Source organism: Nyctereutes procyonoides, unplaced genomic scaffold, assembly GCF_905146905.1.
Source record: "Nyctereutes procyonoides isolate TBG_1078 unplaced genomic scaffold, NYPRO_anot_genome, whole genome shotgun sequence".
Classification (NCBI taxonomy): Eukaryota; Metazoa; Chordata; class Mammalia; order Carnivora; family Canidae; genus Nyctereutes; species Nyctereutes procyonoides.
The window spans coordinates 1,985,718-2,010,646 of NW_026575135.1; the positions used below are offsets into that span (position 1 = coordinate 1,985,718).

The 24,929-nt window shown below is 37.0% G+C and overlaps 1 non-coding gene across 1 annotated transcript; it reads left to right on the forward strand.

The window, feature by feature from the left end:
- The first annotated feature begins 6,388 nt into the window (after positions 1-6,388).
- On the forward strand, positions 6,389-6,496 carry LOC129495346 (U6 spliceosomal RNA). Its single transcript, XR_008661505.1, has one exon. It is a non-coding gene; the product is annotated as a U6 spliceosomal RNA (small nuclear RNA).
- The last annotated feature ends 18,433 nt before the right edge of the window (positions 6,497-24,929 follow it).

Genomic DNA, 24,929 nt, shown 5'->3' on the forward strand with positions numbered 1-24,929 from the left:
TAAGGGATGAGCACTGGGTGTTATACTATATGTTGGCAAATCAAACTCCAATAAAAAATATACAAAAAAAATAAGCTATCTAAGAAAATTAATGACTTAATCAACCATCTTTTAATATTGTTCATGAGTGTATGCATTGATTGGTCTGTTCCATTGATTGAGGGAAGCTTGACTGACTTCAGCAGGGCTTGCTCATGTGGCTATGGTCCACTGGAAGCTTGGCTAGAGAGGGACTGGTCTAGGGCCTCATGCACATGTTTGACAGTGGCTGACTATTGGCTGGAGTTACAGGGGTGACTGAGTCACATGATTCTTATCCCACAGGCTAGCCCAGGTTGTTCACGGGGTAGAGGACTAACGGAGAGTGAAGGTATGTATGCAAGGTCTTTTGATGCGTAGGTTCAGAACTGGTGCAATATCATTTCTGTGACATTAAATGCCCACATAAAGTCACAAAGCTGACTCAAATTCAAGGGAAGTGCAAAGAGACCACTTCTTGATAGAAAATGCTGCAAAATCGCCTAGCAAAGGGATGTGGAAAGAAATAATTACTGTCTTTTTGCAAACAATCTGTCACACCTGGATTGAATTTCTTGACTCTTAAGTGCCCATAAAGATTCTATCTGTATGTGGCACAAACAGAAAATCCAGCCGAGCCAATTATGCATCAACTGAATTATAAAATGACTGAATACATGTACTCTAATGTGATATATGATTAAGTACAATTGAGACAGAATATGCAAGGTTATAGTATTTGTAGCCTTACAGCTTATATTTGATTTTCTTACTTTACCATTCACTACCTCTTACTCATCTTAATTCTCAATTTCCTAGTCTAAAAATTATATTCATGCTAGTACCTATCCTACGGGGCTACCATGGCGTGTTATATAAGATTGCACAGTGTGCTTTAAGCCTAGTGAATCAGCCGGAGTAAATGGTCGATATGTATCAGCTATCATTATTTTCTATAAAGATCATAAGAGTGATGTCCTTACAGGCAATGATAGTGGTAAGGTTCATTTTTTCATCATTATAATTTTGTTTACCTTAGTGGTTTACGCTTCAAGCAAGACAAAACTTCGCTAGATTATTTTCAAAGTAAACATTATCAACACCCAAAACCACATTTGTCCTATAATAAACCCAAACTAATGCACACTTTTTATCAATCTTGCCAAATTGATAAGGTCTTGGAAAAACCAAAGCTGTCCCTTTTAAAGATTGTGATGGCGCCTTCCCATCCCAGACTGGAGATTATCCTGATTGTAAGGAAGAATGAGAGTGTATAGGATTTCATAGACCTTAAATCAACTCCCTTCACGCTTCTGAACTATTTAAGTGCTTTATTTGGTGTGACTTCATGTCTCCACAAGTAAGAGCAAGCACATCGAGGGGGCTCAGATCCTATGTTCCCACAGGCAAGTGACAGAAAACAAAAACAAGAACAAAAACAAAACAGAAGAGGAGGAAGAAGGAGAGGGAATTATCAAGGATTTGAACCGTAATGAGTGATAATGTTTTCCAATTAGTCCCCATGTCATCTATGATCCCAGGACACACAGGCATTCTGAAAAAAGAAAATCTGAATTTTCTGTCTCAATAAGTATAACTCAATTATTTAACAAAAATAGAATCTGAGTCTCTGCTAAGTAACTTGTCAAAGAAAATATACCAAATCTGTGGCAGAACCAAGCTCTACAAATCTACAGGCTCAACTTCTACCAGTGAGAATACAAAATTAGGAAAAATCAGTGTTCAGGAAATTTGCCTTTTTATTTCCTTATCATTGTAAAGCTCTTACCAAAGCTTTGCATGATTGACTTTATTTTACTTTATCCATGTATGCCTGTGTGTGTACACGTGTGTTAGAGAGAGATTTTCTAATCATGTGACCATGTAGTATGATTGAAAGTATATGACTTGAGAGTCCGAAAATCTAGCTCCATGACTTACTAGATTCACCATTTTCAGTCATTACCTTGACCACTCTTATCTTTATATTCCTTTTTGGGTGGAGATGACTTGGGTAGGTGGATAAAAATTGTTTAAATTTATGAATATTCTGTCTTTTTACCTTGCAAAGTTGCTGTAACTATTATTAATTCTTCTTTTTTTTTAAAGGGAAAATGAATGTAAATGGATAGTTTCTGTATACTACAGAGGCTAATCAAGGCAAATGGTGATTTGGGTCTATACTCTTATGACTAAAAGTATAGCCTGTGGATTTTGGCATCATCTGGGGCTTTTAGTGATACAGATAGATCCTCAGGCCTCCCCTCAGGTCTACTGAATTATTATATGTTCATTTTTACAAGAATCTCAAGTAGTCAGTATGCACAAGAAAGGAGATACTGGTGTATACTGCATGGATGAGATTTATGGTGCTCTAAATGAACCCCTGAAAGTGTGCAGAGGTCTCCTGGCATGTGCATATAGGCACACTTTCTGCCTAGAAGACCTATTGCATTCCTATGATCCCAGGGAGGTCTGGGAGACAAAAATATTTGAGAACCAATACTCCATTGCTTTTTAATTGTATGGAGATTTTCTCAATAACAGAAGAATTTCAAATATTCAATATTTAACGGCGATTTTTGCCACATAAAAGCAACAGAAGGAGAAGGAAGAGGAGTGAGAAGAAGGAAGGGGAGGAAGAGGAGGAGAAGGGAAGAAGAGAAGAAAGGGGAGAGGGAAGAGGAAAGAGGAAATGGGGAAAAGGAAAGGAAGAGAGAGAGCCCAAATAATTCACCCTCAGAGATTGGTGAAGGTGATGGAACTTAGTTGAAAGGATACAGGAAGGCGAAGCTGAAAGCCCATCTTTGAATCTCAACTCCAAGAAATAATCTCTATGTGACCTTGAGAAAGTCACCTCCCTATCCTGAATCTCAATCTCTGCTTCTGTGAGATAAAGATGCTTACATTATTTCAAAGATTCCTGTCAGTTGTAAGACTCCATGCACGAATTCTGCTTTCACTGAGCTGTGAGCCAAATCTCTAATCCGGAAGCCAAAGGTTTATCCTCCTTACTGCTTAGACCAGAGAGAGAAAGACAGATTGTTTCTCTCAGAATTTGATTATGGAGTTGGAGTGGCTATATTTTAAATACAGATTAGATATCATAATATGTTTCTGTAGAATAGAAAGTTAAATGTGGTGCAAATATATGTGTGTGTTTACGCACACACACATATACATACAATGGAATATTACTCAGCAATAAAAAAAGGAGAGTCTACTATTTGTGACAACATGGATGGAACTTGACGGGATTATGCTAAGTGAATTAATTCAGGGAAAACAAAACCCATAAACATATAGTCACAGTTACATGTGGAATCTAAAAACAAAAACAAAAAAAAAGAAACTAACCCATAGATACAAGGGATAGATTGGTGGTTGCCAAAGGCAGGGTGTAGGGAGGGAATGAGTGAAGGTGGTGAAAAGGCACAGACTTCTAGTTATAAAATAAATAAATCCTGGGGATGTAATATACAGCACAGTGACTATAATTAACAATACATTTTTGCATATTTGAAAGTTGCTAAGAGAGTATATCTTAAAAGTTCTCATCATTAGAAAAAAATGGAAATATGTGTGGTGATGGATGTTAGGTAGACTTAGTGGGGTGATTGTTTTACTCTATATATCAAAATTTACTATGCATATATTATATATTTTTTATACATATATATGTCAAATCATAAAGAGTACATGCCTGAAACTAATATAACATTATATGTCAATTATATCTCAATAAAAAAGAAAGTTATAGGCTTGAAAATGAAACAGTTTAAATCTTCTAGATTAAGAAAAAGAATTGAAGAAAGGTAATAGTCTTACTCATCCAACTGTGGCAGGAGAGAATGATAAAATTTCTCCTTGAGATGTTGTTAGGTTGGGACAAGAAGGAAAGTCAATAGGAAGAGGTTACCAAAGTACAACCTAAAGACAACAGCAAATCAGTAAGCGTTTGGTAAGTCTAGATTTTTATACTTAAATTTGCAGAAAATTGGGTTCAAGCCATTTAAATAGCTTTTCTTTTTCTGCAGGATTTCTCAGAAACTTTGCTATGCTTATGAGCAACACCATTTGTTTAAAATGCAAATAATGTACCTCTCTGTAAACTGGCTTCATCTTGAGAACTGTATATTCATCGATGTTGTGCCCAAGCAGAACTTACTTTGAGAAATGTTATGTGACTTTAGAGAAGTCACTTCTCTCTTAGTGTCATTTTCTCCTTCTGTACGACTGAGGGGGTTGGATTAGAAATCGCGGATGTTCTTCCCAGGTATAAAATGGTATAGCGAAATAATGCCTTAAAAATATCATTTTGAATTTGAAAACAATGAGTCACTGCAAGACCGAACAGGATAATAAGGCTGCCAGTTTGTGTGATACAGATGATCAATGTAGAGGAGATCAGGAAGGCTAGATTTCAGTGTGGGCTCAAGCTGTTAGAACAGACTGGGCCACCAAGCAAAGAAGAGGCAGGGGTATTTTAAGGAGCTTTCCCTTTGAATTGAGGTGTGGGGAAAGGGACGATTTCAGTATCAGGATACTCTTGGTCCCCAGAGGTAGGAACCAACTTGAACTAGCTCAGGATGAAAAGGATATTTACCGGAATGGTGGAGAATATGCCAAGTGTCCAGGGAGAGGGTGGAGAGTAGATGACCTCAAGGACAATTAGAACTAGGAACTGAATCACCACCAGGAGGTTTATTCTGTTCTTTCTGTACATCTGCTTTATATTTTCTTTTGCATATCTCCTTTTCTACTCAGCAAGAGCTCCTAAACCTCACATTTTCTCACTACCAGGAAAAGACTGTCTCCCTTTATCTCAAAGTCAGATTCTTCAAGGAAATGCTCCTGATTGGTCAACTTGACTCAGGTAACTGGATGAATTATTTGTGGGCAGAGGAGAGGGTCACCTAACACAGACATGGCCCCTCATGTCTCTGATTCTCACAGATGAGAAAAATCAGTGTGAGCTGGGAAGTGATCCTAATGCTCATTAAAACACTGAAGAGTTCTCGCTTCGGCCAGAACTTTGCCCAAGATGTGTTCAGGCAGCAAGTGTGGGTAAGGTAGAGCAAGTCAGTTGAGTGTCAATCTGGAAGGGTGGCTCAGACAAGGGGATCTTATTTGATCCATTTATTATTATTACAATTATTATTATCATTACAATCATTATTATTATTACTATATTATTATTTTGTCCAGTGGTTTTGAAAGTCAGGTTGGTGTCATGCTGCACATACAAGAATTACTTGGAGGAGTGGGGGGTATGCTTACTAAAATACTGAGCCCTGGGCCCATCCCCAGTGACTATGATTCAAAAGATTGGCCTGGAGCATGAAAAACAGTGCTCGCTAAAAAATTATCTTAGGTGACTCTAGTGATGAGCCAGTTTTAGGATTTACTGATCAATCTGATATAACTTTATTGTGGACCTATTAAGCATAATATTTTTTGCTAGTTTCTGAAAGACAGAATCAGCTTGTTTCAGAGACATATTCACAAGACATTTATACTTTTTTAAAAAAGAAATTTGGCTCTATTAGGGAACATATAGCTTGTATATAAATAGACCTAAATGATCAAATATCATTTAGAAGCTCAGAGGAATGATTAGAACTGGAGGTGGTGTGGAGTTAGCAAAGACTTGGTGGAGGAGGTAACATTTCAGTTCTTAAATGTTTGAGCTCTTAAATAATGGATTGAATTTTGAATATTCAGAGGAGGAAGTTTATTCCAGTTGGAAAGTAGAGTATAAAAAAGCACCTGAAGGAGAAAAATCTAAAGCAGGGTTTCTTAATCTCACATCAAAGATATCCCAAAGGATCAGTAAATTTGTACAGAAAAATATTTATTTTCACTAACATCTAACAGAAATTAGTAAGTCCTTCAATATGACAGGAAACAATAGTAGATTTAGTAATACTTGCAAATTTTTCACTATTAGCAATTACATATAGGGGGGCCTGGGTAGTTCAGTTGGTTGAGCATCTGGCTCTTGATTTCAGCTCAGGTCATGATCTCAGGGTCCTGAGATCGAGCCTCACATTGGGTTCTTCAATGGGTAAGGTCCTGCTTAAGATTCTCTCTCTCCCTCTGACCCTCCCCACCCCGTGTGTGCTCCCTTTCTCTAAAAAAAAAAAAAAAAAAAATAGAAAGAAAGAAAGAAAGAAAGAAAGAAAGAAAGAAAGAAAGAAAGAAATTACATATAAAGTAGACTCCACATCCAATGTGGAGCCCAACACAGGGCTTGACCTCACAGCCCTAAGGATCAAGACCTGAGCTGAGATCAAGTGTCGGACACTCAACTGACTGAGCCACTCAGGTACCCACATATTTCTATATTTTATTAAAATTGCAGCAGATAGTGCTCACTTCTGCAGCACTTCTACTAAAATCGGAATGATACAGAGAAGATTGGCATGGCCCCTGCCCAAGGATGACATGCAAATTCATAAAATTGTAGCAGATAATTTATACTGTCATTTTTTACTCACCATTGATTCAAAATTAGAATAGCTATACATCTACTACTAGCTCTTCCTAAAGGCTCAACAATAAATAAGTTGAATGATTCAAAATCAAAATTTTTTAAAAAGTATAACATTTTGGTATTAGTTTTCTTTATAATTTTATAAGCTTTGTTTCATGCATTTAAAAAGATTATTCTGAAAATCTGTTCTGGTTAGCTACAACTGGGTAACAAATTACTCTAAAATTTATCCACATACAATGACCATTTTATTTTCTATTGATTTTGTGGATCAGAAATTTGAGAAAGGCCCAGGTAAACAGATGTCATATGTGATCCTTCATGTGGTTACAGTTCACTGTTGGCTGGGTTGCAGTCATCAGCAGCCTTAGCTGGGCTAGGTACCCAAGATGGTTGGAAGTTCAAATGGGGTGGCCTACGCATATACCTCACCTGGTACCATGGGCTTCTTACATCTTAATGGCTGAGTCCTGGAAGGGAAGCATCTAGAGGCAGTATTCAGTAAGAGAGTAGTCCATAAAGCTAAAACAGAAGAAACAAGACTTTGACCTTGCTTTTCATGTCATGCAGTGTCACCTCACCTCCTTTCTCTCAATTACTCATAAACCACTAAGGTCAATAGGATTTAAAGAAAGGCAAACCCCTAGTCATTTTGAGAGAAGTGTCAAAAGACTACAGCCACCTTTAATCTGCTACAGAAAGATTCCATAGGCTTAAGTAGACTGTCAAGGATCTTTATGACATAAAAAATGTTGATAATATCTACTCTAGCATACATGCTTAAGTAATGACTGTATTCCATAAAAGAATCAATTAATATTAGCTTTAGAGGGTATTCAAGGTAGCCAGAAGCTAGCTACTGAGCCATATGTATGGATTTCCCAAGTTATATCATTCCAATGTCTGTTAGAAACAAACAAAAAAGAGAGAGAGAGAGAGAGAGAAAGAAAGAAAAATTCTACTTAACCTTGATGGGTCAAAAGTGACAGAACTGAGCTTTGCCCCAAACCAGAAGAGCAAGCAAACAGTTTCATAATGGTGAAAGCACCTTGCTTATGGGGAGATAAGACTTGTCTTCCTTTGTTGAATATAATTAAAAGAGATGGGAAAGAAATGTGACGAGGCCCCCGGATCTCCTCTCAAACATGCTGCAGTGATGAATCAAAGAGATGGAAACTGACACCTTCCATCTCCGGGACACCCAGAGTAGAAATACAGTCAATAAGACGGCATGTTCATTGATGTGCAAGGCCTCTTCCCTATCAGAAGGAGAAAGATGAAACCTGACAGCTCTCCCCTCAGTAATTCCTCACCTCTTTCCACCACTGGCCACAGGTGGAAGAAGCCTTTTGGTGAGAAAGATGAAGTTTGTGTCTATGGGATCTTCAGTTGAGATGTTTATCTAGGTCTTTAGCCAAAGGCTTTAGCATATTCATTTACAGGCTTTAGCTAAAAGATCGCTGGGGGAGTTGTTAACATGTGAGAAGAGCAGAACTCCTTAGGTTAGAAGACTTACGGGCGTACGAATATGATGTATCTTGACTGTTTCATTTAGGAGATGTCTCCTTAATGGATGACAGTCTACTGGGGGTCGGGAGAACACATGGTTCAGGATTCTTATACGTGCTTGGCGATATCACGAATTTTAGGTTCTGAATTGTAACTGAAAGCCCCTGAAAGTCAAAGATAATTTTGCAATCCCTAGTATTCGTCAGTGGTTACGTGATAGCAAATCTTTAAATAAATGATTTATTAAAGAACAAATGATGGTTGAATGAAACTGTACGAAGAACACTACCTAGACACCCAGATAGTAAAATACAAGCGATCATTTAGCTGGTCTGTAAGACCCTGTATTATCTGGCCTCTGACCAGTTGCCTAGCCCAATCTCTAATTATTACCTCTCCTCTTTTGCTCACCAACCTAAGAAAGCACGAAGAAGCTTGTATGTTTTAGCAGCTTTGCCCATGCTGACCCAGATCCCAAGAGGTGAAAAGGGCTAATTTCGATTAGGTGGCCAGAGAAACTTCTCTGTGAGAAGACAAAGCTTGGGTAGAAATCCAAAAGATAAAACAGAGCCAGCCTCATGAAGCTCTGGGAGTGGGGGTGGAAAGCACAATCCAGATGGAGAGGAAAGCAAGGAAAAAGGCATTAAATCAAGGATGAGCTTGACATTATTGTTATTATTTTTTCTTTAACAGAACGACAGCTGGTGTGGTGGAAGGAAAGGGATGAAGGGGTAGAGCAATAAAGAGGAGGTCAGAGATGAGAGAGTTAGGGAGGGTCCAGGTCGCTTAGAACCTGAAGGCTGTGGTACAGGGTTTGAATTGTGCTCTAAGTGGAATGGGAAGCCATTCAGCTGTATTACACAGGAGTCTGCATGATCTGATTTGTCTTTTGAGAAGAGAATGGCTTGCGGGAAGACAAGCGCAGACGCAGGTAGCCTGGGTAGGAGGTGATTTCAACGGTTCAGATCAAGGTTGGAGCAGTGAAGCAAGAGAGAAGGAAAGAGCTTTGGTCCATGTTTCGAAATCAAAGCTATCAAGGTCGTCTGATGGGATAGAAGGATGGAATTTAAATAATCAACTAATGAGAAAAGGGTTTACATTTATTTACAGGTCGACAAAAAGAAATGCATATAAATACAACAACTCTGAAGTGGCATTTTTTTTTCCTCCTACCAAATTGACAAATGCTTTTAAAAAATGATAAAAACCCTAAAATACATGAGTTTTGAAACCCAACCCAGTTGTCCAACAATCAAAGATCAGTTAAATAAATCGTAGGGCATGCATATGTTTCAAATGCTCTGTAGCCATTAAAAGTGACATTGTGGGAGAACACTTAATGACACAGAAAATGTTCACGGAAAGTTTTATCTGCTCAACAACCAGCTGTCAGGGTCCCATGCTTCTTGTTAAGTACCAAATGGATCTGCAGTGAAGAGAAATGTTAATATCTTTAAAATTTGCTACAGAACTTCTCTAAGGTTTGGGACCTTTTTTTTTTTTTATTTTTTTCCAAATGCCTGGCAACCTTCCTAGGGGTGAGGCCCACCTGAAAGTGAGACTCTCAGGACATTTAACATCTTGATGCAAGATTATCAGGAATAGAATCATTGAAAAAAAGAGCACTACTTTGGGGCAGTGGCTTTGGTTTTGAGTTTGAAAAAAGAAAACGGCTGTATTATTTTTGGTTTGTGGCAACGCAGGATGGACCAGAATCTGCAAATGCAGGGGTGGCAAGGTAGGTCATGAACCTAATCAGGCGATCCTAATGGCCATGAGAACAAAGCACATACTCCGTCTTCCTTAGGAATTTGCCGACAACCTGGCAAGGACTTTCGATTTCCGTGGTATGTGGCTTGGTATTTTGAACTAATTTTTCAAAAGGCAAAGAGATCTCAACTCAGTCATTAAAAAATAGTATCCCAGGTTAGAAAATTTAATTATTTTGTAATGAACAGGACCTAGAATGTAACCAGAAGTACAGAAGGAAGGGTCTTTAAAGAACATATAAGCTGATGTTATTGTTCATAAAGGACAAACTGAGGTTCCCATAAGGACAGAATGCAGAAATTACCCACGAATGTGTGTCCGCAGGTTAGTTCAAAGCATGAAAGGTGTGAAGGCTGGCTCTCGATGCAAATGAAAGCTGATTTCAAAGTGAAATGGAGGATCCACCGCTCGGTGTTCAAGCTCATCGTTGCTAACAGACAGTAGAAAACTTATTCCTCACTCCCCATGTATAGATGCTTTTGCAAACTCGTGTCAGAGCTACGGAATTTGTTTTCGATTTGCTGTTTTCATGCTCCGCATTGCCTGTGGTTCCAGGCAGCCCTTTAAACAGAAAAAGCCTATGGCTCAGCTAATACTTCATTTTGGAGATACCATCATGTGCTGGTATCCTGCCATCACTAAAAGATTAATATCAATGCTGCCTGTCATTTCTAGTTAGCATGCTTGAGGGAAGCAGGCCTGTCGCACGGAGACACACTGGACCAGGCCTGCCCAGGAAGGCAAAAGCCTGCCTCCGGCGCTTTGAGTCGGGTAAACTTGGGTGAAGCATGCAGAGTCACAGGTCTTAGTTTCTTCGTCTGAAAACGGGGACAGTAAATTTGTTCAATTTGTGAGTATTTGGTTAGAAAATAAGCGTAGGGGCGCCTGGGTGGCTCAGTCGATTCCGTGTCTGATGCCTGGTTTCCGCTCAGGTCATGATCTCAGGGTCCTGGGACCCCAGCACCTTGTAGGGCTCAGTGCTCAGTGCTCAGCTCTTGAGGATGCTCTCTCCCTTGCTCTCCTCCCCTCCCCACCCCGTGTTCTCTGTCTCTCTCTCAAAAAAATAAGTAAAAATAAATAGATAGATAGATAGATAGATTAAATAAATAAATAAATAAATAAATAAATAAATAAATAAATAAATATTTTCTAAAAGAAAATGTGAAAAATCCTCGTGAACTTTAAATACCTCTTTAAGTACAAAATAATGGTGTTCTTAAGCCTGGGGGGCGGGGGGTTCTATCCTTTAAAGCCCTCATCTCTGCCGTGAAAATTCCTGCACGCTCCTGAGGCCTGTGACGGCGGCACTAACTCCCTTCAGTCTGCATCTCTAAATACAACGTCTAGTGCCTCCCATCTTCCACCATGAGCCTAGCACAGCCCACTTACCCCCTTAATTGTCTAAGTGGGAAGTTCTTGTTCACCCTCTGATTCCCAAGCCCCAGTATTTGAATGCCTTCTTGAAGTCAACATTGGCTAAAACCTGTCGTGGTTATGGATCGTGGGTGCTTCACGCACAGGATCTCGTATAATCCCCGACTGCTTTAGAAGGCAGATGCCACATGCCTTCTCTCTCTAGTGCGATTGTAGTCCTATGGATACAGGGAGAATGTGCAATGCATTTTGTATCTTCAACATAACCAAGATTGAACTCAGTAAATGTATTAATACTAGAATCATTACCACTGTTATTACTTATTACTAATTATTAAAACAGGATTATATATCATTGATTATTACTACTGCCACTCTTATTATTTATCGGGTTCTTATTTATGAGGCTCTTACAACCTGGAATTGAAAGACGGAAAACTGCTTTTGGAAAGGTACTGAGGACAAAACTACGACTTACATCTAAGATCATCAGAATTCAAAACACATGCTTTCAGTAGCCACTCTTCCCTGCCTCCTTTGGGAGGATCTGGGCAAAATCTCGGACCATCTTTATCTAATGGAATGATCTTGGTCCAAATTAATCCATCAGGGAGTCTTATTAAGTGAGATACCGCTCTCTCCACCTCGCAGAATAAGTCTACCTTGTGACACCACCACATCATGTTTGCTCTTTGCACTCCACAGTCTGAAATTCTCAGACTGCCACCATGTCCCAAGTGCCCCTGCCTGAAGGTTTATTGGGAAGGAAAAAATGCAAAAAGTAAACTCATCCATTCTGCTACAGAGAAGATCAAGTACATGAAACTCCTTACTCATCTGCCAATATCTGCATTGCTGGTGCACATTCAAACGCCCTAAAAGGAACCCGTGCATATTTTAGTTGTTGGGAGAAATGGCACTGCTCCCCATCACTGGCTTTGAAGGGGGTGGTCAGTGCAGCGGAGCACATGGCAGTGGTCAAGCTGAAGCTTTCCGGTCCTAACGCTGATTACAAATGACAGACTGCCCGGCACTGGCCTGATGATACATCTTCACTGCCATTAAACACCTGCAGGCAGAAAAAAGAATCTATGCACCCCTCAGAGGAGCTCAGAAACCCTGGTGAGGACAGGAGCTCTCACTGTAGCAGAAACCGGAACAAAGGTTCATCAGAAACACGAGAAACTAATGAAAAAGAAAACCAGGACAGAAGTATTAAATTATCTAGAAAAAATGGTTTTCTGAGTCTCATCCTGTTGGCTCTATGTGGTATAAAATTAAGCTAATTTAGAAAAGTGGTTCTTTTTTTTCAAGTATAAGGACCCGTTAGTTGTGCTGGTCAAAAGTCTTCATTTTGCATAGACAGGAGGGATCACACTTCCTTACAGCCCAACAAGAAAGAGGAGAATCCATAGCCTTGCTCACTCATTCATTGATTGACTCATTGAATCATTAATTCACGTGTCCCTTCATTATATCACTCACTTCTACGGAGAAGTGGGGCAGCTTGCAATAGAAACCTATACTTAATGGAATCAAATTTCAAAAGGAAATAAATATGAGCCAGTAAATAAAGGATACAGGCCCAGAAAATTTATACAAATCTTGCCAACTTCTTGACCAGAAGCCAGGGAGGAAATGGAGCTCGCATACTAGAGTCACCTGGGAAGTAATTTTCTAAAGATACATGTTCCTCTGTCCAGGGAAGTACATTCCTTTGCTGAGAATTACAACAGAATCATTGTAGGAAAGAATAATATAGAAATTCCAGAATGATTCCAATATTTGTCCCCATGAAAAACAGTGGGCTAAGGAAAAAGCACGGAAACGATACATAATGGTTGCTTACATCTGAGCCTCCCAGAGGGGGCAGTAAAGAGGGAAACCCAGTATGATACATAATAATGGGAATTTTAAAACCTCATTTATGCTATTTTGAATTTTGAAAGAAATTGATTCCTGAAGCATTTATATAAATTAACTCTAGAAGACATAAAATAGTAGACAGTCTTAGAGGAAAGACATATTTTCATTTTTGAATTTTATTTTGTTTCTCACCCTACCTATAAAAAATCAGAAAGTATAACCAATGTCCAGATCACCACCATCCAGATTTGATGATTAATATTTCTTCATGTTTAATTTGTATGATTTTTGCTTAAATGTGTTAATGTATAGTAAATATAATATTATGCCATTTCACCCCTAAGATTTAGAATGCATTTATTAAAAAGGAACATGTTCTGTGAAACCTGAATACTATTATTATATACAATAAAATAGAAATAAATTCTAATTATCATCAAATATTACATCTGGTTTCAGACTCAATCATTGTTCTCCAAACTGATATAGCTGGTGTATTCAAAATTATATCCAGAATTTTATCAAGTACAATGGCTATGGTTGAATTCATAATCTTTGGGCTTACTGAAATATGAGAACTTTGGGAAACAAGAATGATTATCATGGGTGGACATTTCCTAACCTGATAAATATGGCAAGATTAGACCTTTTCTAAAAGAGGTTGCAGGAAGACTTGTGAGAAATATGAGAAATATAATCTTGGCTCTTTTTGTTCTTAAAAAAAAACATTAAATAATACAATTTTTGTCCTTTTTTATATAGATGTGAATTTGAATAAAATAAACAAATATATAATTCAATAGATTTTTTTAAAGATTTTACTTATTTAATCATGAGAGACACACATAGAGAAGCAGAGACACAGGCAGAGGGCGAAGCAGGCTCCATGCAGGGGGCCTGACGCAGGACTCGATCCCAGGATCCTGGGATCATGACCTGAGCCGAAGGCAGACATCAACCACTGAGCCACCCACATGCCCCAAATATATAATTCAATAGATTTTGACAAAAATATAGTTCCTTGTTACCACTACAGTGAAACTTTCCTCCTGTTCCTTTTGAAACAGATGAGCAAAGGAGAAAAAAAAAAGAGAGAGAGGCAAACTATGAAACAGACTCTTAACTATAGAGAACAGACGGATGGTGACCAGAGAGGAGGGGGGTGGGGGGGATTGGTGAAGTAGAGGGCACTTTTGTCGTGATGACCATTGGTGTTGTATGGAAGTATTGGATTACTATATTGTACACCTGAAACTAATATAACCCTGTATGTTAACTAACTGGAGTTTAAAGAAAAACTTAAAAACAGAGATTCAACAATCCCCCACCCAATATGCACACTTCATTTCCACCATCATAGAAAGGTCTGTCTATATTCTTCAAGTTTGTAACACACGGTACCATGGAGCATGTATATTTTGGTATCTTCTTTTTTAACTGAGTATGATATTTTTGAGATCTTTCCATTTTTTGCATGCATCAATAGTTTGCTCTATTTTATCGCTCTGTACTATCCCATTGTATGAATATATCAGAATTTGTGCTTCTCATTGATAGGCATTTTGGGTTGTTATGAGTTTTGCTTTATGAATAATGCTATGAATATTCTAATAGAAATAGTTTTTTAGATGCATATTTTCATCTATCTTGGTAAAATGTCAAGTAGTGGAACCACTGGGATCAATGTTTAATTTTATAAGGAACTGCAATTTTTTTTTCTTTCCCAGAGAGGCTGAAACAATTTTACATTCCACCTATAGGTGGAAGTCCAGTAATTCCACATCATTATCTACATTTGGCAAAACTAGTTATTTGAACTTTAGCCATTTTAGTAGGTGTATTATGGTATTTCAGTGGTGTGGTTGGACATATTTTTACTTAATTTTTTAATTCATAAAGTCTTGTGCCCATTTTATTGGGTTATTCATATCTTACTGCTGAGCTAAAGGGGTTATTTATATATTATACTTGTAAGTTTTTTAAAATTAGTATTTTCTCCTGGAGTGTGCTTTGCACTTTTATTTTTAAAAATGGTATCTTTTAAAACCCAAACAGTTTTTAATTTAATGAAATCCAATTTCTCTTTTTGTGATTAATGCTTTTGATGTCCAGGAAATATTTGCCTGCCCCAGATCATGAAGTTACTCTCTTTTTATTCTCTAGAAGTTTTATAGTTTTAGATTTTATATTTAGGTTTGTAATTTATCTCAAAATAATATTTTGTGTGTGGTAGGAGTCAAGGCTCATTTTTTCCCCAAATTGATATATTGTTGTTCCAGTACCATTTTTTTTTTTTTAAGAAATGTTTTCCCACTGAATTATCTACATGACTTGGATGCTTAATCCTCCTAAAAAGTCAATTGGCCAAATATGTGCATATTATGTCTAGACTCTCCCTTCTGTTCTATCAATTCATGTATCTCTCATTAACAAAATACTATCTTTATTACTATAGATTTATAGTAAATCTTAAAATTAGTTCTCCAAATATGTTTTTCAAGATCATGCTGGCCCTTTCAGGTTTCTTTCTAATTTTTTTAGAACGATTTTGTCAGTTTCTACAAGGAAGCACTACTGGAAATGTGACTGGTAAAGCAGTGAGTCTATAGATCTTCTTATGGAAAATGGACATCCTAAGAACATTATATCTTTAAATTGATTGCTATGATGTAACTCTTCATTTATTAGGTTGTTCATTCTTTCTCCCTACAGTATATTTCAATTTTCACTGTAGAGGTCTTCTATAGTTTTCATTACATTTATTCCTAATTATTTTATATTTTGATGCTAATTATAAACAATATTTTAAAAATCACTTCCCCAGTGATTTGTTGCTAGTATTTAGAAATGCATCCTTTTGTATGTTGGACTTGCATTCTGCAAAATTGCCTAATTCACATATTAGTTCTGGTAGCTTATTCATAAATTCCTTAAAATTTGCTATGTTAATATCATATCCTCAGTGAACAAAAATACTTTCATGTTTTCTTTCTAAATTTTATGCCTTTTATTTCTTTTCCATGCCTTAAGTCACTGCAGAGGATCTTCAGTGCAAATTTAAATAGAAGTGGTGAAAACATATTTTTGACATGCTCCCAAACTTTGGGAGGGCATATATAATATTTGATCATTAAGTATGATGTTAGCTCATTGATTTTAACAATCCAATTGAATGTTTGCTTTTTTTTATTTCTCCTTTAGTTAAAATTATCAAAATCGTAGGTTCTCCTTAAATTTTGCCAAAAGATTTTTCATGCCACTCATGAGATAAACATATGTACTTTTGCTCTTTTCTTCTTTTGATGTGACAAATCCCATTGATTCATTCTTCTACATTGAACCAAACTTACATTCTTAGAGAAACTCTACTTAGTCGCAATGTGTTATCCTTTTTCTATATCATTAGGTTAAGTTTGATAATATTTTTAATACTTTGTTTTTTTTTAGAGTAGTTTAGGTTCGCAGCAAAACTGAGCCTAAGGTGAAGAGACTTCCCATATCCCCATTATTCCCACACATGGCTAGCCTCCCCATTATAAAAATCTCCGACCAGAATGGTATATGTGTTACAGCTGATGAACCTATATTGTCACATCATTGTCACTCAAGGTCCAGAGCTTACATTATATTATGGTTCACTCTTTGTGTGGAACATTCTGTGAGTTTAGGCAAATGGATAACGACATGTGTCCATCATCATAGTATCATACAGTGTAGTTTCACAGCCAGAAAAATCCTCTGTAGTTTGCCTATTTACCCTCCCCTCGCTTTTAACACCTGGCAACCACTCTCTTTGCTGTCTTTATAGTTTTGCCTCTTAGGGAATACCATATAGTTGGAATTATTCAGTATATACCCTTTTCAGATTGGTTTGCTTCACTTACTAATATGCATTTAAGATCCTCCCTGCCTTTTCATGGCTTGATAGCTCATTTTTCTTTAGCACTGAATAATATCCCATTGTCTGCGTGTGCCACTCACCTGAGTATCTCCCTTGTTTCCAAGTTTTGGAAATTAAAAATAAACCCAACACAAACCCAAACGAACACCTGTATGTAACTTCTTACGCGAACAAAAGTTTTTACCTCCTTTGGGCATGTACCAAGGAGCACGATTGCTGGGGAAAGAGTATACTTTGTTTTATGAGACATTATCAAACTGTCTTCGAAAGTGGCTATACTTGTTTTGCATTCCCACCAGCAATTAAGGAGACTTGTATGGTCCCACATCCTTACTCGAATTTGGTGTTTGCAGTATTCTGGATTTTGGCCAATTTGATAGGTGTGTTGTGATATCTTGTTGTTGTTCTAGTTTGTATTTCACTAATGACATGTTACGTGGAGCGTATTTTTATATGCTTATTTGCCAACTACATATCTTTTTGCTAAGGTGTCTGTTAAAGTCTTTGCTTCATTTCTTTTTTTTTAATTTTAATTGCACTGGCTATATTAGTTTTAGGGATATCACATAGTGATTTGTGATTTGACGATTCCATATATTACTCAGTGCTCATCAAGACGAATGTACTATCAATCCCCTAAACTATTTCACCCATTCCCCAACCAGTCTCTCGTCTAGTAACCATTTGTTTCTTCTCTATAGTTAAGAGTCTGTTTTTTTTTTTTTTTTTTTTGGTTTGTCTTTTTCCTTTGCTTGTTTGTTTTGGATCTTAAATTCCACATATGAGTGAAATCGGAGGTATTTGTCTTTCTCTGACTGGCTTATTTCACTCAGCATTATCCATGTTGTTGCAAATGGCAAGATTTCATTCTTCTTTATGGCTCAGTAGCATTATATTGAATATGTAAGCCACATCTTCTTTATCCATTATCTGTTGATGGGCATTTAGGCTACTTCCATAACTGGGCTATTATAAATAACCATGCAGTAAACGGAGAGGTACACATATCTCTTTGAATTGGTGCTTTTGAATTCTTTGGGTAAATACCTAGTAGTGCAATTGCTGGACTGTAGGGTAGTTCTACTTTTTGACTTTTTGAAGAACCTCCATTCTGTCTTCCACAGTGGCTACACAGTTTGCATTCCCACCAACAGGGCACGAGGGCTCCCCTTTGACTGCCTTGTCGCCAACACCTGTTGTTTCTTGTGCTATTGATTTCAGCCATTCTGACAGGTGTGAGGTGATAGCTCACTGTAGCTCTCATTTGCATCTCCCTGATGAGTGATGTCAAGCATTTTTTCATGTGTCTGTTGGCCAACTGTATCTCTTCTTTGGAGAAATGTCTATTCACGTCTTTTGCTCTTTTTTAAACTAGATTATTTGTGTTTTGGGTGTTGAGCTTGATAAGTTCTATATGGAATTTGGATATTAACCCTTTATCAGATATGCCATTTGTAAATATCCTCTCCCATTAAGTAGGTTTGTTGTTTCCTTTGCTGTGCAGCAGCTTTTTATTTTTATTTTTTAAATTTATTTTTTAGCAGATTTTTATTTTGATGTAATCCCAATAGTTTTTTGTTTTTGTTTTTTTTTTTTTTTTTTTTTTTGCTTTTGTTTCCTTTGCCTAAGGAGACATATCTAGAAACATGTTGTTTCAGTCAGTGTCAGAGAGCTTGCTGCCTGTGCTCCTTTCTAAGGTTTTTATGTTGTCAAGTCTCCCATTGAGGTCCTTAATTGATTTCTTAGTTAATTTTTGTGAAGGTGTAAGAAAGTGATTCAGTTTCATTCTTTTGCATGTAGCTGTCCAGTTTTCCCAATACCATTTGTTGAAGAGACTCTTTTTTCCCGTTGCATATTCTTGTGTCCTGTGTTGAAGACGAATTGACCGTACAATTGGGAGTTTAGGGATCCCCGGGTGGCGCAGCGGTTTGGTGCCTGCCTTTGGCCCAGGGAGCGATCCTGGAGACCTGGGATCGAATCCCACGTCGGGCTCCCGATGCATGGAGCCTGCTTCTCCCTCTGCCTATGTCTCTGCCTCTCTCTCTCTGTGTGTGTGTGACTATCATAAATTTAAAAAAAAAATGGGAGTTTACTTCTGAGTTTTCTGTTTTTGTGCCAGCATCACACTGTTTAGATTTTTACAGCTTTGTAATATAACTGGAATATATTTATAATACACCTGAAGTCCGGAATTATGATACTTCTAGCTTTGTTTTTCTGTTTCAAGTTTGCTTTGGCCATTCAGGGACTTTTGTGGTTTCATGCACATTTTAGGATCGATTGTTCTAGTTCTGTGAAAATTGCTGTTGGCATTTTTTTTTAGCTTTTGGCATTTTTGATAGGGATTGCATTAAATGTGTATATTGCTTTGAGATAGTATAGACATTTTAACGATATTTGTTCTTCCAATCCATATGCATGGAATGTATTTTCATTTGTTTGTGTTGTCTTCAATTTCTTTAATCAATCTTACACAGTTTTCAGAATAGAGGCCCTTAACCTCTTTGATTAAGTTTATTCCTAGATATTTTATTATTTCTGGTGTAACTGTAAATTGGACTCTTTTCTTAACTTCTCTTTTACCCACTTCATTATTAGTGCATAGAAATGCAACAGATTTCTGTACATTAATTTTACATTCTGACTTGACTTAATTCATTTATCAGTTCTACTAGTTTTTTGGTGGAGTATTCAGGGTTTTCTGTATATAGTATCATGCCATCTGCAATTAGTGATATTTTTACTTCTTCCTTACCAATATGGACGCCTTTTATTCCTTTCTCTTGTCTGATTGCTATGGCTAGGACTTCCAGTTCTATGTTGAATAAAAATGGTGAGAGTGGACATCATTGTCTTATTCCTGACCTTGAGAAAAGCTCCAGTTTTTCCCCACTATGATGTTCAATGTGGGTCTTTCATATAAAGTGGTTATTATGGTGAGATATGTCTACACCTACTCTGGAGAGGGCTTTTATATATCATAAATGGATGTTGTGCCATGTCAAATACTTTTCTGCATCTATTGAAGTGATCATAGGTTTTTACCTTTTCTCTTATCAATGTGTATCATACTGACTGTTTTGTGAATATTGAACCATCCTTACATCCTGGGAATAAATCCCACTAGCTCTTTCTTTCTTTTCTTTTCTTTCTTTTCTTTCTTTTCTTTCTTTTCTTTTTTTTTTTCTTTCTTTCTTTTTCTTTTCTTTCTTTCTTTCTTCTTCTTCTTCTTCTTTCTTCTTCTTCTTCTTCTCTTCTTCTTCTTCTTCTTCTTTCTTCTTCTCTTCCTTCCTTCCTTCCTTCCTTCCTTCCTTCCTTCCTTCCTTCCTTCCTCCCTTCCTGACTCTCTCTTGCTTTCTTTCTCCTTTTCTACCTCTGGTATGAGGGTAATAATGATCTCATACAATGAATTTGGAAGTTTTCCTTCCCATTCTATTTTTTTTAAAATAGTTTGAGAAGATTATGTATTGACTCTCCCTTAAATATTTAGTAGAATTTGGGGTCCCTGGGTGGTGCAATTGGTTAAGCCTCTTACTCTTGGCTTTGGCTCAGGTGGAGACCTCAGATCATAATCTCTGGGTCGTGAGACTGAGCTCACAGAGGACTTCACACTTAGCATAGAGTCTGCTTGAGACTCTCTCCCTTTCCTTCTACCCTTCCCCTCTATGCTCGCTCTCTCTCTCCAATAAATAAATCTTTATAAATACATGCGTACATCCATAAATGTTTGGTAGAATTCACCTGTGAAGCCATTGGATCTCAGACTTTTGTTTCTTGGGAGTTTTTTGATTACTGCTTCAATTTCATTGCTGATAATCAGTCTGTTCAAATTTTCTATTTCTTCCTGCTTCATTTCAGTAGGTTATGTTTCTAGGATTTATCCATTTCTTCTAGGTTGTCCAATTATTTGGCATATGATTTTTCATAATATTCTCAAATAGTTGTTTATAATTCTGTAGTGTTGGTTATTTGTCCTCTTTCATTTGTAATTTTGCTCATTTGAATCCTCTCTCTCTCTTCTTTTAATGAGTCTTTCTTAGAAGTTTATCAATTTTGTTGATCTTTTCAAAGAAGCAGCTCCTGGTTTCATTGGTCTGTTCTATTATTCTTTTAGTTTCTATATCATTTATTTCTGCTCTAACATTTATTTTCTTCTTTCTGATGGTTTTGAGTTTCATTTGTTCTTTTTTCTAGTTCCTTTAGGTGTAAGTTTGGCTATTTGAGATTTTTTCTTGTTCTTCAAGTTAAGTCTGTATTGCTATGAACTTCCCTCTTAGAACCACTTTTGCTGCATCCCAGAGATTTTGTACTATTGTATTTTCATTTTCTTTATTCTCCATGTAATTTTTGATATCTTCCTTGATTTCTTGGTTGACCTTTTCATTGTTTAGTAATATGTTATTTACCTCCATGTATGTATGCTTTTTCCAGTTTTTTTTTTGGGGGGGGGTGTTTTTTGTTTTTTTGTTCTTGTGGTTGATTTCTATTTTGATAGTGTTGTGGTCAGAAAAGATGCATGGTACGACTTTGAACTTTTTGAATTTGTTGAGACTTGTGGCCCAAATATGTGGTCTATTCTGGAGAATGTTCCATGTGCACTTTAAAAGAAGTTTTAATGTGAAATGTTCTGAATATATCTGTTAGTCCAACTGGTGCAGCGTGTCATTCAAAACCACTGTTTCCTTGTGGATTTTCTTTTTGATCTTTAAAAGTCCCTTACTATTATCATATTACTAACAATTAGTTCATTTATGTTTGTTTTATGTATTTGGATGCTCCCATATAGGGTGCATAATTATTTACAACTGTCATTCCTTCTTGTTGCATTGCCCCCTCTATTATTATACAGTGTCCTTCTTTGTCTTTTGGTATTATCTTTGTTTTAAAGTCTGTTCTGTCAGGGAGCACCTGCGTGGCTCAGTTAGTTAAGCATCTGCCTTTGGCTCAGGTCATTGTTCCAAGGATCTGGGATTGAGCCTTTAGCTTTTGTTTGGGAAATTCTTTATCTTTCCTTCTATTCTGAATGATAGCCTTGTTGTACAGAGTGCTCTTTGGCTGCAGATTTTTTTTCCTTTTAGCACCTTGAATATAATACCGAATTGCTAAATTTCTGGCTTTTGGCTTGCCAAATTTCTGTTGAAAAATCCTCTGATAGCCTTTGGGGTTTCCCTTGTATATAACTGACATAGTTTGTGTCTCTGGTGTTATATCTAAAAAGTCATCACTATACCCAAAGTCATCCAGGTTTTCTCCTATGTAATTTCTAAGCGTTTTTACAATTTCTTTTTGTTTTCAATCACTGACCCATTTTGAATAAATTTTGTGAAGCATGTAAGGTTTGTGTCTAAAGTTATGGCATGTAGATATAACTGTTCCAATGTCATTTGTGGAAAAGACTATCTGTGTTCCTTTGTATTACCTGTTCCTTTGTCAAAGATCACTCGACTATATTTATGTGCATCTATTTCTGGGCTCTTTACTCTGTCGCACTGATTTGTCTTTTCTTTCATAAATACCACACTGTCTGGATTACTACAGCTTTCTAGTAAGTCTTGACATCAAATAGCATCATTCATCCATCTTCTCCTTCAATACTGAATCGCTTATCCTGGGTCTTTTACCTCTCTATATAAATTTTAGAATTAGTTTTATATTATCCACAAAATAACTTATTGGGATTTTGTTGAATCTATCAATCAAGTTGGGAAGAACTGACACCTTGATAATATTGAATCTTCCAATCCATGACCATGGACTATCTCTCCCTCCATTTATTTAGTTATTTGATTTGTTTCATCAGTCTTGTAGTTTTCCTCATGTAGATGTTGAACATATTTTTGTTGGATTTATACTGAAGTATTTAATCTTTTGGGGTGGTAATATAAATATTTTATGTCTCTAGTTTCAAATTCTACTTGTTAATTGCTACTATGTAGGAAAGAAAATGACTTCTATATGTTAACCTTGTATTCCGAAACTTGCTATAATCACTTATTAGTTCCAGTAGTTTTTTTGGTTGTTGTTGAATCTTTTGCATTTTCCACATAGATGATCAGGTCACCTATGAACAAAGATAGATTTGTGTCTCCTTTCCCAATCCGTAGATTTGTATTTCCTTTACTGGCTCACTGCATTGGCTAGAATGGCCAAAGTGATGTTGAAAAGCAGTAGTGTTAAAGGTCAGATTTTCCTACTCCAGCACCAGTTTCTGCAGAGACAGCTACTGTAAGTTGTGATTCTTTGTATTCATCTTTTGGTCTCTCCAGTTTGGGGGTAGCTATTGCACGGTGACCTGGTTTCTTTTACAGATGGAAGAAATTGTTGATTTTTCCGTTTACTCAGCTTTTTATTTGTTGTCAGGATGGAGTAACAACTTCTAAGCTTCTTACATGAGAGACTGGAAACCAGAAGTCCCAGGTTTGATGTTATTTTGATAAGAATTTTAGTATCTATATTTAGGATGAATTTTATTTTAATGTCAGGTTTTACTATAAGGTTTGGAGTGACCTCATAAAGCAATTCTTCTCTATTTTCGGGAAGAGTTTATTTGATGTTGGTATAATTTCTCACGCAATGATTGTTAGAAATAATCTATACTTGGAACTTCATGGCATACATTTTAGTTATCATTAATTTTTTTCATTTACATAAATAAAAAGAAAAAAGGTATTCATGTAAAAAAAATGTTTACTTTCAATTCTCATGTTAGTTATGGAAGTCTTGATGGACTTGTCAGGGCAGCCTAAGTAGCTCAGCGGTTAAGCGCCACCTTCAGCCCAGGGCCTGATCCTAGAGACCAGGAATGGAGTCCCACCTCAGGCTCCCTGCAGGGAGCCTGCTTCTCCCTCTGCCTGTGTCTCTGCATCTCTCTCTCTTTCTTTCACTCTCTCTCTCTCTCTGAATAAATAAAATCTTAAAAAAAAGAGATGGACTTGTCAACTTATATTTCCTGTTATCATTTTTAAAAATTTCTGTAGGATTTGTATTGATGTTTCCTCTAGAATTCCTCATTTAAGAAGCTGCATTTTTCTGTCTTTTTTACCTTTAGCCTAGCTGAGGATTTTCAATGTTGCATTACTCTCTCTTGCATTGTCCAGTCTAACAATTGCTCCCATTTTTTTGGGAGTATAGTTCTTTTACATTGAATATAAAATCAAATTACTATGCTCATGTTTAAATGTACCATTTTTTTCCTTTTATATTATATATTATCCTCTTCCCTCCTATCTACCTATCCTATAATTTTAAAGTCTACAGTCCAGTGGCTTGGCGCAGGTTCACATTGCTGTGCAACCATCACCATCATCTACTTTAGAACTTGTTTCCTCTTCCCAAACTGAAACTCTGAACCCATAAAATGATAACTCCCCACTTTTGCCTCATCCAAACCTGTGGCAGCCACTATATTTTTTTTCTTAAAGATTTTATTTATTTGAGAGAGATTGAGCATGCTGGGGGAGGGGCAGAGAGAGAGGAAAAGAGGGAATCCCAAGGCAGCTCCATGCTGAGCCCTGAGTCCCATGAAAGGCTCAACCTCACAACCCTGACATCATGACCTGAGCCAAAATCCAGAGTTAGATCTTAACTGACTGAGCCACCCAGGCACCCCTAACAATTATATATATTAATTTATATAATTATAATATATAATTTATATATATTAATTATATATATATTTAAAGATTTTTAAAATTTATTTATTCATGAGAGACACAGAGAGAGGCAGAGACACAGGCAGAGGGAGAAGCAGGCTCCATGCGGGGAGCCTGATGTGGGACTCGATCCCAGGACCCCGGGATCATGCCCTGGGCCAAAGGCAGGCACTCAACTGCTGAGGCACCCAGGTGCCCATAAGAAGGAGTTTTATATTGACTTCCATATTTACTATTCCATATTTACTATATTTACTATTTCTAGTACTCTTCATTTTCCCCTATATATCCAAATTTCCGTATTGCATTATATGCATTAACTCTGGAAAATTCCAGCACTTGT